This window comes from Danaus plexippus, chromosome 6, assembly GCF_018135715.1.
Source record: "Danaus plexippus chromosome 6, MEX_DaPlex, whole genome shotgun sequence".
NCBI classification, from domain to species: domain Eukaryota; kingdom Metazoa; phylum Arthropoda; class Insecta; order Lepidoptera; family Nymphalidae; genus Danaus; species Danaus plexippus.
Window position 1 is genome coordinate 4,204,847 of NC_083540.1, and position 20,507 is coordinate 4,225,353.

The window sequence follows — 20,507 nt, forward strand, 5'->3', positions numbered from 1 at the left end:
TTCATAAAAAAAACAATCTTATCACTAGAAATATTTTTAGGATAATTAGTTAAAGCTTTTAAGCGTTATTATTGCTTTTATAGACTTAGGTACAATTTAATAAACTTTGGTAATCTTGGTTGAAAATTTTTGTGATAATCGATAAAGTACATAAAGAACGAACAATTGTTTAATATATATACATAAAATTTATTCAAACTTAGCACAGTTTCATACAATTGATTTTATTGATAATGACTAACTTACCACTCGTGAAATTTCGAAATGTTGATTCATTTTGGTTTTTATAAAAAACTAGTTGCCCCTCATTGAATAATTTTCGATAGTTCTAACCAAAAATCTCGATTACGGGTTTCAAAAGACGAGATAAGAAGCTCATCTACAACAAGTTTTTATTCAATATTGAAAATCAAAATTCCTATTTATTGTTATTATATACATTTTTGCTGATTTTAATTTTTCTTTACAACACAAAGCGTACAGGAAAAGAACTGTTTTTCGGACCTGTACCTCATATACTAGCCATAAAAAATTCGTTTAAGTATTCATGCCACATCTTAGTGTATATACTACCAGGACTAACAGGGTTGACATTTTTAATATAAAGAGTCAATAAATAATAAAACAAGACATTCTGGGTAGGAGACATGTATTCCAGATATCTTAAGTAATATGTAACTATTTTTATTATAAGGAAATACAGCAATAATTTATATTTTATTTAATTGTTTTAGGGCCCCATGAGCGATGGACTTGCGTAGGATACTACAAAACATAATGAAAACGTTAAGAACATCGAAGATTGACAATGACGAAAGGCAGAGGCGGACTGTAGCTCGCTGAATAAAATGGCTGCGGGTACACATGCGCGAGATGGACCTCTCGCGCGACTATTAGTCATAGCCGTGCTACAAGTAAATTTAATAGGTATGTTTTTGATTTATTAAAAATACGGCATATATGCTTTTTTCTTATTTTTACTAGATTATTTATAAACAATATTATGTATAAGGTAATTTTACAAATTTACACTTATCTCTGTAAAGAGATCTCTTCAGCTCTTGATAATGAAACAATTAATTGCTGGTTTCGTTAACTATTAAGATATTATAATAAATACATTATTCATTACGCCTGTACTCAACACTGGGTAGTAAGTAACAGTACTTAGCCTTGAGTACAGACTCAAGCCTGGGAAAGTAATGATCACTAATAAGCCTTTTTGCTCATCTTTACGGGATGTCCCTGGCTTTAAGGTGACTACATTCATGACACGACACTCCGGTATTGCATCCTCGAACAGACTTGTTTTTTGCAGAGACATAAAATCTGCTCTGGCCCAAAACTCTACCGCACTTTTACAAGGTCATCAACCTACCTTGCACCCTGAATGAGTTAAGGTTAAGTTAAGTTTAATGACACCGTTACTTTATTCCAAAGCTGCATTTTGAAATCAGAAATCTAGGTCCCACACAGCGGCAGTGCAGTCAATCAGGTTAGAGTGTATGGCATAGCTAGGATAATTAATAATGCTGTACCATATCCAACAGTTTACAACTTTAAAGATTTCAATTGAAACTGAAAGATCTTCACCTTTGTACGCTAGAGCTATTGGATGTGCACCTATGGCGTGAGCCAAAAAAATCATTAGTTGACTGATTTCTGCGATACCTGTTATGTTAGTCACTAAGAAAATCATTGTCTTTTAGGTCTATCTTAAACATATGTTCCATAACCGAACAGACTACAGAGGTAAAGTAAATATGACATTGATAAGACGGGTGTGCAAGCCTCTGGCTTGGCTTGGCTTGGCTTCCACATTGGCAAGATTCCATGATTTAGACATTATATTATTCGTTAAAAAGAGATGGTAGAATCGTGGCTTAACAGATAACAGCTGGGGTGCACAACTTTAATGCTGTGGCTACAGTACTATCTGGCCAAACAGAATCATCCAAGTCAAGACAGCGAGAATTCTCTGCACCTGAACTTCAGAAATGCAAACCTTTGTCTAAGAGGAATTGCCAACGTGGATAAGATTCCAGTGACTTATAAATTGTATCAGATGTCAAAAGGGAATCAAGGAAATTGGTTATATCACAGTCCACAATCAGCACCCCTGTAATTTTCACTACCAGCTGGGAAAAACTTTGTAACTAGCAGAAATTAAACGTTTTATTCTAATTATGTTGCTTCGCTTATATGGAAACAACTTGTCCTGATGATGAACTTGTAACTCTTCTAAAAAGATCAGATGAGTCTAAGATACAAACAAAAACGTTCTCATGAAAAATATACCCAAGAGTATAACGTGGCTATTTTAGTTACCCCATGCCAATACAAAAAATATATGTCTTTAGATAATGAAAAAGATGAAAATGCAGGCAGGGGATAGGTAGAAGTACTTTAATTTGGTACATATTTAATCCTTTTATTTGCACCTTTACTATTTGTCGATGGAAAGCGTAGTGAATATGATTGATACAGTTGGACAGATATCCTGGAATTATAACCTAACTACAAAATTGGATTCACTGTGCTAATGGGAGCTTAATCTAGAAACTGCGGGGAAACTGATTTTCCCCGGAGATCGCTTTTGAGTCCTTTCGAGTTTCGTCCAGTACCCAAACGGCACTATGTAGCTGTAGCTATATACTACCTTGGGATTATGCACAGATGAAACAGCCCTTCGAAGGTACACAGCCCATCAACTGGGCCCCTACTGTCTGCGGCAGAGTAGCAGAGCAAGCACATTGTGATCCCGCTACCCATGACCAAGCACTCGCTTTAACAAAAATTTCTCATCGTTCTCAGCTTGAATTTCTCAGCAACTGTTGAGATCATCTACCATATGGTTTCAATAGACAGTATACTCGTTTTGGAACCCGACGAATTGGTTGGTGGCATAATTTTATTAGATGGGTGGTAATATAGTTTCATCCAAGTTATGACCCAGCACCGAGTAGGAGTCGACTTGCTTTGTCATGTGTTGATTTATTATTATAACTTTCCGGGAAGTAAAAAATTCACTTAAATTAGTTTTAAAATTATTACATAACATATGCCATAATAACCATACACATATTTTTTTTACTTAAATAAAAATGTTGTATATCACTATTTATTTAAAATAAAAAAAAAACTTTTATTATTATTATTTTATAGTTAAAGCATTATTGGTGGCATTTAAATATAATAGAAACGTTTTATCTTTTCGTTACTTAATGTATACATTAAGGTGCAATTTATTACTAAAATGAACGAATATCTGCCTGTAAGCGTATAAATTCACTGCATGTAGCCATTTCTCTGTACATCTGCCAAGACAGATGGACGAGAGCCAAATGTTAATATTATACAAATATTTACAAAATTTTACGCAAGTTTCAATTACTGAAATCTTTAAATCATAACCTTATATATATACTTACCTACTCTTAATTGATTAAAATAAATGTTGACTCATTTATACCTTGAAATCGCATTTCAAAATGCAAATTATTATTTTGAGATAACAAATGATGCCATTTTCTTTACAGTTTAAATTTAGATAATATAAATGTTAATGATTATAACAGAAACCTTATAAATTTGAACCAAACCTTTGCAATTAAGTAATTTATAATCAACGGGAGTTAATGCTTTCCAATTCTTTTTAAATATGATTAAATCAGCAAACCAAACTTTTTTTTATTTTATAATATCAGGAAAACTAGTCAACCGAAACTTAATCTATTTATGATCGCTCGCAATTATTTTTATGAAATGAACAATTTTAATCATAATAGTCTTATAAACCTCATGAGTTATAAAAAAAAAACAATAGTTGCTTTCTACTTATTAGGTCAATAAGAAAAACTAAAATTATGTAAGTAAATGTTTAAAATTAATGAAACTTGAATGATCGTATGAATTTTAAATTGTTTATTTTTTAGTTCTAGGAAAAAATATATATTTTGTTATTGTCAAAAGATTAAACTGAATGACTATTATTTATTTAGTTATATTATATTATATAATCACAATCACTAATCACCATGGCATGTTTATAATTTTATTAAAAAACATATCAATACGAAGAGAGAAACCATTGAATAAAAATGGGTTAAAACAAACATTAAGTAGGACAACTGTTTAGATACAGCATGAGATTACCAAATAATATACAAACGTACATGTACGACTTTTGTGTGCTCCTGAGTTTTGCAGTTTTCATTTAACAAAGTGCAAGCTTTCACAGCGTTTGCGTGAATTTCTACTTTACGATAATACACGGCCCGTTTGGACGGTTATAAAAACATTTTCACAAAAGATTACACATGAACAAACTAGCCCTTAAAAAGAATTATAAAATTACTTTCGTCGCATTTTATATTTTAAGAGCAAATTTATGTATATAACATAATAATATAATGAATTTGTATCAATAATTATGTCAATGTCAAATTAAATACAAATTACTTCATAAGTGTATGGCTAATGGTACTAATACTGGGGAAAACATTTTTAAAACTGTATATTTACAAGGTAGGGTTTTGGATAGGAGACCCACACTGTCAGTCAGTCAAATTTGAATATATCGAAATTTTCTAGGTTACCGTCATTCATAATTATTAATATAAATATAACACTTCATCACTTCTTTCGTAGTTGCTATAAAAAAGTTGAATTGTGAGTGTTTTAAGAAAGATCAAATACACAATATCCTAAAAAAAAACAGATGAGAATTCATTAACTGACACCCAGCATGCGAGTACATATATAATATGTATATATATATATATATACATATATATATGTATTAAAATAGTTGGGATAAAAATCAGAAAATTGAAACAAACATCATTATCTTTCTATATTACCTTCAACGAAAATCAATTCCACTTTCTCATAGTTCTAAGTGCATAAATACAGAATATTGATTTGACTATCGTCTAGTGCTTTTATCTAAATCAAATATCTACATATGCCAGTATAAATGTAAGGTTGCCTGTTACCATATACGGTCGCAGCTTCTTCAAGTGAATCTACACACATTAAAGGAGAAATTGACTAACTTAATGACTGACATGTCAACGCAAGGCCTTAACTTTGCACAAGGATTTCTTGTATAAAATATGAGAGGATTTTTTTTTTAATTCACCCTTGAAGTGGGTATCACGGCGTGCAAAGTTGGCATGAAGTTATTCTAATGAAGAGACGAAACCTCTTAGCATTCAATGGATTCACCGTGCGGGTGCCGGATCCATCGCGTTGCAGGGAGAGGAGCTTCAATAGTGCCTGGGACTTGCGACCCAGGTATAGGTTTAAGGGGCCCCTAACTAACGCACGTTAAACACTCACCTCCACTGTCCAAGCTCCTCTCCCTACCTAACCAAATTTGAAAAGAACCCACTAGGGCTGCCTTCGATGTACGTTCCAAGAATGAATTGATGTAAGTTCTGGACAGGCCCAAGTCTTTTAGTAGGTTATAGAGAGATTTAGCCGTTATACCTCTCGCTCCCACTTCTACCGCGTTTAAATCCACGACGAACCTATTTCAAGTGAGTTCGTTTGTTCGTTTGTCAGTATTAAGTCATAAAATACGTTTAAATATTTTTTCGAAAATTATCCCTTAGGGATAAAAAGATGTAAGAAACTAAAATGTTTGTAAGCTCACTGATTTTTTAAGAAATTTCAATGAAAGGCTTTATTTTATTCCTATAAGTTTCTTATAAGGATATCTTTTTTTGTGAATACAATGTTCATGCATATTTTGTAGGTATAAAAGTTTTACATTTTTAACTACATTGTTTCAATGACACTATGTTTTAATAATATATATATGTTTTAATAATATACACAAATTATAACTTAAGAATGGCTATACACAATTGGCTGAAAATCGGTGAGGTAGGTTAGAATCAAGAGACATAGAAAACTCTTCATACCGTAAGATCAAAAAAAACTTAATAAAATTCAAACTATGCTTATTTACTGCCTCCTAGGCGGAACAGAGGTGTCCCGGGCAGCTATACATTTCTAATTCCGAGCTAACGCAAAAAATTGCAAACAAAAACAAGCTAATTAATATTTTTAACAATTATTATTGTAGCAACGGTACTCAAGTTTAAAGTATCTGATTCCAACCCTTAACCCTTAAGTGTAGTGGGCCGCCTACGCAAGGATATAACGGGGCTGTGCATGAGCTAGAAAGGCGGTAGATTGTTCGTAACGTAAGTAAACATTAGCATTTCACGTTTTCCAACAAACGGTTCTCGTTTTCTCGATGGGTATCAAATGGACATTTTCAACCGTACCTTTCTTATATAGAATTAATTTTGTGGTCGTGATTAATACCGAACTAATATTATTAAAAAAATGCTGGAAAAAAAAACGAAATTTCATCACATAATAATACCACGAGGACCAATAAGAAAGACAAAAAATGGACGAAGCAAGCCCGCAAAAAATATAAAATATGCAGAAAAAAAACATGATTCAGACTAAAAAGCCATTGCTAATTATCAGTAAGCTTACTCTTAGCGTTAAGGAAAACTGCAGCCAATCCCGAAATAGACAGGCATAATGTTGTTGATTATCTTTCAGCGAATCCCGAAGGACACAAACCAGCACAGTCTCAACACACTCTTAAATTAAATACACACCTATGTATGACGCCATATATCTCAGCGATATCATATGAAATGGATTACGAATATAATAATATAGTAGCAATAGTAGCAAACAACTCATCCATTCAAAAACTAATATCCTGGAATGTACTGCAGCAGCGGCAATGTCCATCTCAAAACATTTTGCAGATATTTCAAATCAATTTTCAGTTAAATTATGGATCATCATTCTGATCGCAAGGATTTTTTTTGTAGCAATCGAAAATACAAAAACTGTTTTCAAATAACGTCATTTGGTGCAAAACGAAATGTTGGAAATGGATTCATGTCGAGGTTTGAGGAACAAGATCAAGTTTAGTGTTTTTGACAATGTCTCGAAAAAATTTCAGTTTAACATATTTATTTGTAAGTGAAGATACAAAAGAAGTCAATTGAAGATGTGTCAACTGAAACCAATTTTAAATAGTCCAATAAAAACGTTACAAGATGTCAATCCATACATTAGAGACTTGAGAAACACTGTGAAAATATGATTTTTTTCCGTAATAGTCGGACTGCGAATGAGGTAGCTTTGCTGCTATGGGACCAACAGATTCACCATCGGAATATTTTATAGGAAAGCCGCATTAGTAAATCACAAAGAATAAGTGAAATTTATCGGTCTTCACTTATTGTATATCCACAATTATTTGGTCATAGAGAAGATATTTATTTCATTGTTTTGTTCTGGTGGAGTTCAAAAGGAAAATCACATATAAAAATACATGTCTTTTTATATGTGATTATAGTTAGCTACAAAGAAGAAAATACCTACTTTACCTAAAATTACCTACTTTACTTTAATAAATACAGAGAGACTTAATTCCATAAGAAATGGAAAAGTGTTAATATAAGGCAGCTATGTTGCTGACAAGAACAGTTTTAGGTTGCTTGTTCACTTTCGAATTCGCATTTAATTCTGGTTATTCTGTCACCGTTTATGTCTATGACAACCAAAAGTATCATGCATAAAGAAATATTAGAGATGTAATTTAAAAATTAATGTATAAGATCTTCAGTAATATTATTTTTATACATAACATGTAACTATTTATTAATATTTCGTACTATTATAAATGATACAATGAAATGTGTACATAGTATTTCATATATTCTATTACAATCATAAAGTAATGATTTCAAAATAAAAAAAATACTTTTATAAATATTAAATAATAAACCTACTCTAAATGACTAGTTCATAAAGTTATTAAATTATGTCAATAGGCGCTTTTCTGTAGACTAATATAACTACTTCAATATGACAAACGAAATTGCAGTTAAAAGCGAGTTTCATGATAAAATGAAACAGTTTCAAAAGAAACATAATATAGAACGACACACAATTTTATTTGTTTTGTGTATAACCAATTTTTTTTTCAATCTCAATGTTTTTAATTAATTATTTTATAATAATTATGAAAAAATCAGTATATTTTCCATAACGACAAATATTCGAAATTAAATTCGGAACATAAAAAAGACAAGAGCACTTAACGGCACTGATTGCAGGCAATGGAAAATCTTCGTCATTTTATAAATGGATATTATAGGTATACTCTGACATACACAATTCTTTATACCGGACATTTGCAAATGGTTTTTAAGCCACTTTCGAAGCAATTCATTCAACGATTACAAAAATATAAAAGCACCAGAGTAACATGGATGAACCCTTTCAGAGCTCAAAGCGCTGCTTCGAATCCTCATTGAAAAACGGTCCACGGGTCAGAATGTCAGATCGTTACGTTGAACAGAAACATAAACAGTTCCTTTACAAAATCACTCTTATTTCTTAACAAAAAGAGTTTAATTTTTAAGTACATACATTTTCAAAAAATTGTTTCTATGCTAATAATACCACCGTGATCGTTGATCATCTTTCTACGATTCTTGACCAATTTTAGAATCAGATACTCTTATTGATAGTGTTTAAAGAAATTCCACTTTTATTTTCCTTGTGAGATCCAAAAGTTGAACAAAATAAGTACTAATTAAGAATGTATATATCAAATTCGTTATAACAAAATGTATACCTTTCAAATAAATATTTTATATGACTTAGATAAACGAAAGACTCTTATAGTTATTTGAGTTTGACAGTTTACTCAGTTTTTAATTAGTATCTAGACTAGACACTGTCGTTAGATTTAAATTAATTTGATACAATTTTCACTTGTCACCTTATCTCGCGTATTGTCGTTTTAATGTGCCTACCCCTGAAACCATTAGCGAAAATGTCACAGCGCCGGCATTGTAATCGCGCTCCCGTGGCCTGCCCGAACAATGATCCGGCTATTCGACCCCGCCTGCGTACACCCTTACCTTTCGCTACGATACGAATTTGACTTTCTATATTAAACGAGCTCATGTACAATTCTAAGTTATATCAGTAAATAAACAATGACTTTGAGATACATCGTGAATCTGTTATATATTTATTTCGAATGTTCATAGTTATTTCAATAAATTTTTAACATAGTTATTAGAATTAATAAAAGAAACTTGAAAATTTAAATTTGGCGCCACTGTCACTGTCGCTGTCAATTTTGAACTAACATTCACATCACGACTTGTGTGATGTCACTTTTTGTTAACTCTGTGTTCTTGTCAATACGTTTTCTCTTAATAAATATAATTTGATCGCTGAAAGTAACGTTTGTTTTTGTGGATAAATCCCATAACCTAAGAGGTTATGGGCCCAGCGAACTCTGGAAATAAAAGTGAAGAAGAAATATAGACAAAGAAAAAGTTACATTGTGGCCGAGAGAATAACCTCAAAATGGATCCCACGCGGTCAATGCATTTGGAAAAATTTGATGGAAATAACTTTCGACAGTGGAAATTTCAAGTTAAGTGTGCTCTGAAAGCAAAAGGAATTGATATTTCTATACCGAAACCAGAAGGAAATAGTACGGAGTGGTTGAAAAACGATGGCATGGCGATGTTTATCATAACTTCGTCAATGGATTTAAGTCAGATCACATTAATTGAAAATTGTGAAACTGCTAAAGAAATCATGTTGAAACTTGAATCAATATATGAACAAAAGAGTGAACTATGTAAGATGTTAATCCATGAAAAATTTTATCAATATAAAATGTCTCCAAATGATAGTGTAGCTCAACACATATCAAAAGTAGAATCTCTGGCAAAACAGCTAAATGAAAATGGTGAAAAAGTCAGTGAAATGGCCATCATTACTAAAATACTTGGTACTTTACCTTCCAAGTATCGACCACTGCGGCAAGCTTGGATGTCGATGGATCCAGAACAACAAACAATCATTAACTTAACTGCTCGATTGTTAGATGAAGAAGCAAGTTTGGCATGTGAAGATGAACAACAACAAGAGACAGCTCTTCTTGTTGCCAATAAAGGATTAAAAAAACATTCAAATCAAAACAAACCTAGTAGTAGTGGTCCAAATCAAAACAAAACTAATAGCAAACATAGGTTTGAGTGCTATAATTGTGGGAAGCGTGGTCATTTTTCAAAGGAATGTCGTGCACCAAGAAAATCCAAGTACAGAAAGCCTCAGCAAGAAGGCGCAGATATGTTAGCATTTAATATAGAAAGTAATTACACAAGTAACCCAGAAGATATTTGGATATTGGATAGTGGTGCTTCCGCACATATGACCTATAGAAAGGAATTCTTTATAGAAATTTTTGAGAGCAGTCAGAAAACATTGACATTGGGAAATAAACAATCAGTGGAAGTGTCTGGTATTGGTAAAATTCTAATTCAGAGATATGTCAATGGACAGTGGGAGGACAGTGAATTGTGTGATGTACTCTATGTTCCCAGCCTGCGAAGAAACTTGTTTTCAGAAGGGGCAATAATAAGAAAAAATTTTACTATCATTAAAAAGGACACAAATGCTTTAATTTACAAAAATAGTGAAGTAGTCATGATTGCTAAAATTACAGAAAACAATTTGTATGAGTTAAATATAAAAACAGTGATTCCAAATACTTGCAACCTGGTTCAAAATACCCAAAGTGACCTTAAAATGTGGCATGAGAGACTTGGACATATTAATCTAAAGCAAATTAAAAATATGTGTTCTAATAGTGTTGTTGAAGGCTTGAAAATCAAAGACAATGAACAAAGTGACTTTATTTGTGAAGCATGTGCATATGGCAAACAGTGTAGACTGCCATTTCATAAATCTGTACGAGGAAAATTACAGCCAGGAGATCTAGTATATAGTGATGTATGTGGACCAATGAGTCATGAATCAATACAAGGTATGAAATATTTTGTATTATTTAAAGATGCAGCCACAAGTTACAGGCATGTATATTTCATTAAGAATAAAAATGAAGTCATGGAAGTTTTCAAGAAATACAATGCTATTATTAAAAATCAATACATGCATAATGTTAGAGTGTTACATACTGACAATGGGAAAGAGTATGTCAACAAGATATTTCAGGAGTATCTGGATAGAGAGGGGATAGTTCATGAGCGTACAGCACCCTATACCCCAGAACAGAATGGCCGTGCTGAGAGGGAACAAAGAACTATAGTAGAAAGTGCACGTTCAATGTTGTATGCCAAAGATGTATCCCTTGATTTATGGGCTGAAGCTGTTAATTGTGCAGTTTATATATTAAACAGGACTTCTTCTAGCCAGTGCCCTAATAAGACACCTTTTGAATTATGGAATGGTATAAAACCTCAGATAGGTCATTTGAAGGTGTTTGGAAGTGTTGGTTATGTTCACATTCCAGATCAGTTGAGAAAAAAATTAGATAAGAAGAGTGAGAAGATGATTTTAGTTGGGTATGATAATACCAATTATAGGATGTACAACTTAAATAACAAGAAGATAAAAATATCAAGAAATGTCATCTTTGATGAACAGCAAGTGCCAGAAACTAGAAAGAACATTGCAGAAATATGTATAATTGATAATGATATACCTGTAAGCCAGGAGACAGAAATTCCTGAGTCAGAAAATGTAGATGATAGTGTAACTGAAATACCATCATCTGAGAATGAAGATAGTTTGTTGAGTTGCAATAGTGACGATCCAGTATATGAACCATCTCAAGAATTGAGTGACATAGAATCACGAAGTATCAACTTGAGACCAAGGCATAATAGGCGTTTTGAAGCCAATCTTATAGAATTGTCAATACCTCAATCATATGAAGAAGCAATAAGAAGTCCTCAGAAAGATAAATGGTCAGAAGCTATCAAAGAAGAACTATCTGCATTGAAAGTTAATAATACTTGGACTATGGTGAAAAGATGTGGTCAACGAACCCTTACTACGAAATGGGTCTTTACTGTTAAGAAGAATGAAAATAATAAAGTTATTCGTTATAAAGCTCGTTTGTGTGCACGTGGTTATAGTCAGATAAAAGATGTTGATTATCAAGAAATATTTTCACCAACAACTAGATATGATTCAATAAGAATTATTCTTTCTATTGCAGCTAAATATAATTTAGAAATTCAACAGTTTGATGTTAAAACTGCATTTCTCAATGGGTTTCTTGAGGAAGATATTTTTATTGAGTTTCCTAAGGGTGTATCTGTTAAGAATGATTTTGTGTTGAAATTGAATAAGTCTTTATACGGTCTTAAACAAGCATCTAGATGCTGGAACAAAAGATTTACTGATTTCCTAAAGAAATATGGTTTTATACAGTCTCAGGCTGACAATTGTGTTTATGTTGGCACTTTTGATAAAATAAAAGTATTCTTAATAATATATGTTGATGATGCCCTTGTAATATCCTCAAGTAAACAACTTATTAAAGAAATAATAGAGTACTTAAACAAAGCTTTTAAAATTAAAGAATTAAATTTAAAATATTTTGTGGGAATGGAAATTGAACGAAAAAATAACTGTATTTGTATTTATCAGAGAAATTATATAAAGGAAATTATTGATAAATTTTGTATGAGTACTGCAAATGCTGCCAGTACGCCAGCAGATGTAAATGTTATTATCACAAAGAATCTAGATGAGAATGTTGTTAACTTTCCTTATCGGGAGGCTATAGGTTGCCTGCTATTTTTGAGCTCTGTTTCTAGACCTGATATTTCCTTTTCAGTGAATGTATTAAGCCGATATGTAAACAATCCTAGTCAACAACATGTAAATGCTGTTAAACGTATAATTAGATACCTTATTAACACCATAGATTTATGTATAAAATATGGAGAAAGCAGTGATCTGATTGGATATTCAGACTCTGATTTTGCTAGTGATGTAGATACTCGTAAATCTACAACGGGTTATATTTTTAAAATGAATGGTGGACCAATAACATGGTCTAGTCAAAAACAAAAGACCGTTGCTCTCTCCACAACTGAGGCAGAATTTGTAGCAGCCTCTGAATCTGCAAAAGAAATTTTATGGTTGCAGCAAATTATGGCAGACTTGGGTGATAGTTTTAAATGTGTCACATTGTATGTAGACAATCAAAGTGCCATTAGACTTATTAATAACCCTGTCTATCATAAGCGTACAAAACACATAGATGTTAAATATAACTTTATAAGGGAAAAGGTTGAATTGGGTTTAATCAAAATTAATTATGTTTCAAGTAAAGAGCAATTAGCAGATATTTTGACAAAAACCCTATCAACCCAAATATTTGTTTATCTGAGAGATCAGATATTTGGTTAAGTTTATATATTTTTTTTGAGAATTTTGAAATATTGTGTAAAGAATAAAGTTAAATTTTAGTGGGAGTATTAGAATTAATAAAAGAAACTTGAAAATTTAAATTTGGCGCCACTGTCACTGTCGCTGTCAATTTTGAACTAACATTCACATCACGACTTGTGTGATGTCACTTTTTGTTAACTCTGTGTTCTTGTCAATACGTTTTCTCTTAATAAATATAATTTGATCGCTGAAAGTAACGTTTGTTTTTGTGGATAAATCCCATAACCTAAGAATAGTTATGTACCCTAAAAAATGTTTGGTATTCGAGCTCGGAAATCTTACCCTCGTAGTTAAATTCTGCTCACGTTGTTCACAAGTGGCCGACAAAGGAAAAAGGGCTTGCATACCTTATCACCACCTTTTTACAAATCTCTACTTACAAGAGTAAAACATGACACACTAGGTAATTTAAATAAATAACCAAGTAAGAACCTCCTACGTGATATCAATAATTATGAGTACCCCGTAAGTATCTTATGTATATTTTGGAAGTTAATTTGAATTATACTTCACTTAAAGTTAAAAAGTATGAAACAATGTTTAATTTCGCATTTTCTGGCCCTATTAGCGCGCTCAACGCATATTTTTCTTCGTCAGAATGTCACCGCGACTTTCTCCGCAATTAATCATAAAGTCAATGAGCCGTTTTGTTTGGACATTTCTGATGAGCAATCCTTTCTTGACGGTTAATGCTTAACTAGTATAAATATATATAACATAAAACCTATATAGATAGAAAAGAATATATATTAAGTTGAATGAACCCATGGACACCAGTAAAGGAAACGAAAAACAAAGAAAAATGCAGAAACAATGGTAGTATTTATGACCGTTATCTTATTTGCATGCAATTCACTGTATTGCTGCCCCAGCTTATAGAATGAATCGCACTGCTTCTCGACTTGTTTATAGAATATTTACTCATAAACATGCAGATTGCGGGTGGGACGCGTTTTTATGTAAAAAAAAGGAAAGGGGAGTTTTTTATTTATTGCCCTCTTAACTCGAAGCGGCGGCGTCAGAATTAGAGATTATACCAAGTGCATATCTGTATTACATCTTTGTAAACAACTTCTAGATTTGACTAAAGGAAGAAGAACCGTTGATTGTTTTTACCAATGCCTCACTTTTTATGTATTTTAATTTCTATAAATTTATATATGTTTAAAGAATAAGATTCGTTATATTTATTATATTATTCTTATAACATCCCTCTTAAATTCAGTAGAAACATTAATTAATCTTCATAGAAGTATATTTAATAACGACGTTAATAAAAATAATTCCATACGAAATTAAACCATAGTAATTTTAGTCCCTTTGGCAGACTTAGTGAAAAGGGAGTGAAATGGAGCGTTAAGTTTGTATGAAACTTCTGCGGAATTAACAAAATGTAACATGAAAATCTGTGCTGGTTTTAAAAGAATTCATACACAGAATCAATAGGGAAATACGTGAATGTCTGTATGAAAATCATCATATCTTGTGCATAAAACGAGTACGTTAAACAAAAATATAAAAATGTTTTTAAAATTACTTATTGTAACTTGTTAATTTGTAATCAAACATCGTAATGGTAAGAGTAGAAAGCGCAAAACAATATTAAACGAATAGGGCTTGACCTTCTATTTATTGAATAGTAAAAAAAAATAGAAGAAAAATGGCCAGTTTTATAAAATGTCCATAGTTAGAAACAGAAAACTAAATTTATCTAGCCGAGGCGACACATCCTTTGTCGTCCTTTATCAGATCTACTTACCGAAATATTTCAATATTTATTTGTAGTTTCTAAATATATATATGGACAAACATTATTAGTGTGTAAAATATCTTTTACATTCCACACAGTGTGGCACATAAATTCATATATCGTTAAACGTAATGGAAATATAAATTGTGCAACTTCAATTATTGTTGACAAATCAAATAAAATAGGAATCTTGTTTTCCAGTTCGTGATTCATTTCAAAAACAAAGGATATATGTCTATTTTCACCGGCCATGTAATTCGTATTTGTTTGAATATATTCAAAAACGAATACATATTTGTTTTTTTTTGAAGAGTTTTCAACCTAAATTATAAAATAATTAATGAAAAAACTTGAGCATGCTACTTCAAACAATATTTAATTAGAACTGACCTTTTCGTGATTGTTTTCAAAACGTTAAATATTTTCCAAACATATTTACGTTTCTAAAGTTTCCTCTAAAAAGTGTATAAGAATTAAAAATATCTTTCATAAGAACAAAATAATCCTACTTTCAGAGTAAATTCTCAATCTTTTAAATAAAAGCAAAAATTCTTAAGATGCAACTACTTTATATACTACAAAATGAAAAGCTTTTAAAAATTCAAGCGCTATAACTTCTTTCTTAACAACATCGAGGAAAGCCTAACAGTTACACAAATAATCTGGAAAATAGTTTAGCGCCTCGACGCCTCATAACAACATATTTCGCGTCAGATTGTTGCTTTTAATGCTTTATTCCCCTGTAAAGTTCCTGAGAAGTCTATTTAAGACTTTACCCTCGAGCTACACGCTATTTTATTACAGTACGACTTCTTAGTAGAACAATATGATTTAAAATCTCCGTAAGTTTCTAGAGAAATACTTTTTTATCACAAATTTTTGAAGTTTCGAATTTAAAAATAATATTGTATCGTAATACTTATAATGAAATCAAGTTTATTTCTAATCAGTTACGTCAATATATTCGTATAAATAAGAATATATTGATTTTGGATACATAATTTCAGACGTATTGATTTCAACTATTCTAAAAATTGTGTGTATAATAAGTTATATTTTTATAATTTCTAAAAGAAATTTATTACATAAAGGGAACCACTGATCAAATCTTGAGAAGAATTATTGATATCAATATGGTATCTAGGGGAGATAAATAAAAATTTAAATACATATTGTATATAAGCAATATAAAATATTAGTAAGGATCGACCTCAAAACGTCGAATTTTTGATAATAATTGGCGTCAGTCTAATAGACTATTGATCAACGATTATTAAAAAAAGGATCAGATACATAACTGAAGAATGTTGGTATGATTAAAAGTTATATGTATAATAACTAAAATAATAAGAGTATTACTATATTAAGATCTATTTAATTAGATTATAAGCGTCAGTACCGAAATTGAAAACTTAATCTATCAACATCACTATATGAAGTCGAATCGGTTTCCGATTTAAGGTATAGCGATTTTATAGGTTTATTGTAAAATGTAAGCATAATGTTAGCTTAATTTATAGCTGGTAACAGAATAAGATTATATATGTATGTAGTAAGAAGCACTTTGTCGTTTTTTAAAAAATGACGTCAGCATACCTGACGTCACCAATGACTTTATTCTTGAATGTCAGTCAGGATCTGTGATTCTTGAAGGTAACTTTGTAGACGGTTTGACGAACCCCTTACTTCTAAAAGGTCCAATCCCTGCAACGGCTCAAGTGAGACTATCCGTAATCTGTACTCTGGCCTCTATTAATACCAACTGACACTCATTGTTGTGGCTACACTTGCACAGGTGGCTACGCAGGTGGTTATGCGGGTGACACCTGATAATTTTAACTACCCTCAATTATTATTAGTTATTCAAATAATAAGAATTGCGCCGATATACATATATATATTAAAGCAAAATATAACTAATGTAACTAACAGCTTTAAAAATTAAAACTAGGTTAATATTATGACAATTACGTATAACAAGTTTCCCAAACTTGATAATAATTTTCCGAATCAATGATATGGTAGGGCAAGTTACCGTAAAGGTCCCTGTTGGACCTTTAAAGCCTTACATTAGTTGCTATCATGCAAAACTTCTAGTTTCAAGACGGTTCACAACGTGGTCACGTTTACAAGCCAATCTGACTTATATAAACGGTTTATATGTTTATAAATGAATAATAAATGTAATCTCCTGTACATAGTGCACACAAAGCTAGCTAGTTATTGTAAAATTACTTTACATATCAATTCAGTGTTTACCAATTACTAAAAACTGTTAACTTATTAGCCAATGCTAGTTTAAAAATGTATTTGGTATTCAATATAATTATAATTTTTAAATATATCTTCATATTAAAATAATTATTTTGTATTTATACACTTTGATGTTTTTCTATAGTCAGAACGTTAATAAGCTTACTTTATACATGAAGCGTTCATTTTACTTTTGCTTAAACAGATGTGGATAAAAATTCTTTTAGAGTAAGGTTGCACGTGTAGCCAAACAGAAGTAGGGACGCGTTACGGATCAAACCGTCGTAATTAAAATCGTGACCGTCATCACTTGTCCCCGGGGTTTTATCTTCTTCCTGCCACTCCGATGAGCGACCAATTTCGGCCACATTGTTATGACAAAAATCATACAATACATCATCAAAGTTGTCAACACTTACCATGTATCAAAATAAGGCAACAACATCATTTATTAATGTAATAAATCTAAATTGAAACATGTTTAAAATATAGCAGTAATTGAATATACGTATATTCCTATCAGCAAATTTTATTGGGTATGATTATGTATATGGTCATAATATGCAAGGTAACAACTACTGACCACAAAGTAAGTTATAGCAGAAAGAACGAATAGAAAGATTGCTTCGATGATAGTATTTAATATGAAGTGTTAAAAAATTTTACAATACAGTTTCAATATTTGTAGATTATAGAAAACAGTATTAATTTTTAAACTATATTTTCTCATAATTTTATATTTTTTTAAACTAAAACAATTGTGTGCCTAATTTATGTTAATTAACTGACCGTACACAAAGAAATCATAGTAGGTTTTAATTAGATTTCCAATTAGGGATGGCAAAGGTAGCGAAAAATAGGCTAACAACTGATTATTTATTTAGTTTGGCCTAAGAACGACCAAATTATAGACATAAAAGATCTTAAAATAACCTCTGAAACTGAGAGCTACCTCAAAAACCTCGATCAAAATTTGCTATTATCTCTGGCTTCTCTGTCCCTTGAACCAGCATGAAAATCGATTTTATTGTACATTATAAGTAATAACATACACCGTAAGTAAGGTGATAACAATCACTATTTTAAATACTCTATGGCAAAGAAAAAATATTTGACAAAGTAATATTGAGTCAATTTTTTTTATTATAGATTTATATAGCTCTTCTTACAATTAGTATGAATCACAATTTTTTATTCTTAAAATAAAAAATAGTCTTGCAACTAATATTTCAAAAACTATACTTATTATACACCTATAAAGTACTTTACGAGTAACCTGTCACAGCTATTGTCATTAAATTTGATAAAATCGTTATGTGTATTTTGTTAATGAGATTGTATATATTTATTTTGTTAATGAGATTGATGCAAAATCAAAATTTTATAAAAATCTACTAGCTTGGCTTATTCCACTTGTTTAAATGTTATAATCGACTTTCTTTATCTTTTATATACAGATAATAAAATCTTTCACGGAGTCAATTTTGTACATTGAAAATAAATGAGAACAAATCCCTATAGGAGAGGGGTATCCCGAGAAGAATCAGATACCTAAAATATGATTTTTCAAATTTTTGTCTGTCTGTCTGTCTGTCTATTATACACTTATAACCTAAAAACTACTGGACGAATTTCAATAAAATTTTATATGGGGATTGCTGATCACCTGATGCAACATTTAGGGTACCTTTTACCGCGGGAAAATGCCTCATTCCCATGGGAATATTTTTAAACTACTTTCAACCAAACTTATGTAACGTTATTTGCATTGAACACTTAATGGGTTTAATGAGACGAAATCTTTTAGCATTCAATGGATTCACCGTGTTGGTGCCGGGTCCATCGCGTTGCAGAGAGAGGAGCTTCAATAGTGCCTGGGACTTGCGACCCAGGTATAGGTTTAAGAGGCCCCTAACTAACGCGCGTTAAACGCTTACCTCCACTGTCCAAGCTCCTCTCCCTACCTAACCAAATTTGAAAAGAACCCACTAGGACTGCCTTCGAGGTACGTTCCAAGAATGAATTGATGTGAGTTCTGGACAGGCCCAAGTCTTTTAGTAGGTTGTAGAGAGATTTAGCCGTTATACCTCTCGCTCCCACTTCTACCGCGTATAAATTCACGACGAACCTATTTCGAGTGAGTTCGTTAGTGAGCTCGTAATATTTGTTGAGCTTGATGGTATGGTCTTTGGGGATGTTGGTTTCCAGAGGAACCGTAAGCTCTATTATCACAACGCGCTTTAAAATTCACGAATACATAAATATGTCTGGTCCGGAGGCCGACGCACAAATATCCTCGGGGATTCTGTATTGTTTTTCATACGTATCCATCATTATAGTCCAATCCGAAGGTGCTTTAAGGATGGAGTAAGGCTGTATATAAGTAATGTACTAATTTGCGAGGGTCAAACGATGAGTTTTGTCAGTGTAGATCTGCGTACGCCCTGTTTTTCTCATGGACAGTTATATGTAGCTATATCTCGAGTGAGCAATGTAATAAGCCTGTTTATACTCACTGAAACTGCTAATGCGACTTCTAACATTGTTTATGAAGAAATTTGCCATGTAAACCATGTCCATGAAAAAGGAACCAACCATGTCGCGGGCATAGCTAGGAAAGAATATTTGTGGCAAAAATTTGCCATATTATAAAATAAAACGTAACCAATTAATTGGCGTTTTAAACAATGTATATTAGATTTGTTAAGAAAAAAACCTTTAATAACAAGTAAAAAAATTGATAATAATTAATTAATTATCATTTATGTATTTTAATATTATAATTACTGTAGCAGCTTTTCCGTCCTTCGTATTTCAGGCGTTGACTTAAATATTAACTCGACAGTTTTAATTGATATTGACAACTTTCCTTAAAATTTTATGATAAAATGTATTTACTATAACAGATCCTAGATTTTAATATATTTTTTTTAATTATTTTAATATAACGATCGATTAGCCGCAACACAAGTACTAGCCAAATGTATTCCATAGTTAAGGTGATGAAGTATATAAAAGTACTATATCCTCTGTGTAAACGCTCAATTATCCTTTCAGTACTCTCGAGAGCACGTTATGCTTGGTTGGGTCATAATGTTTAAAATATATCTCACAATCGTCCTTAATCTTAATGTATGTAATGTTTTTAATTAATTTA

General features: G+C 31.6%; 1 pseudogene; it reads left to right on the forward strand.

The window, feature by feature from the left end:
* Positions 1-20,507, forward strand: part of LOC116779056 (lachesin-like) — a 61,754-nt pseudogene that overhangs the window by 12,001 nt on the left and 29,246 nt on the right.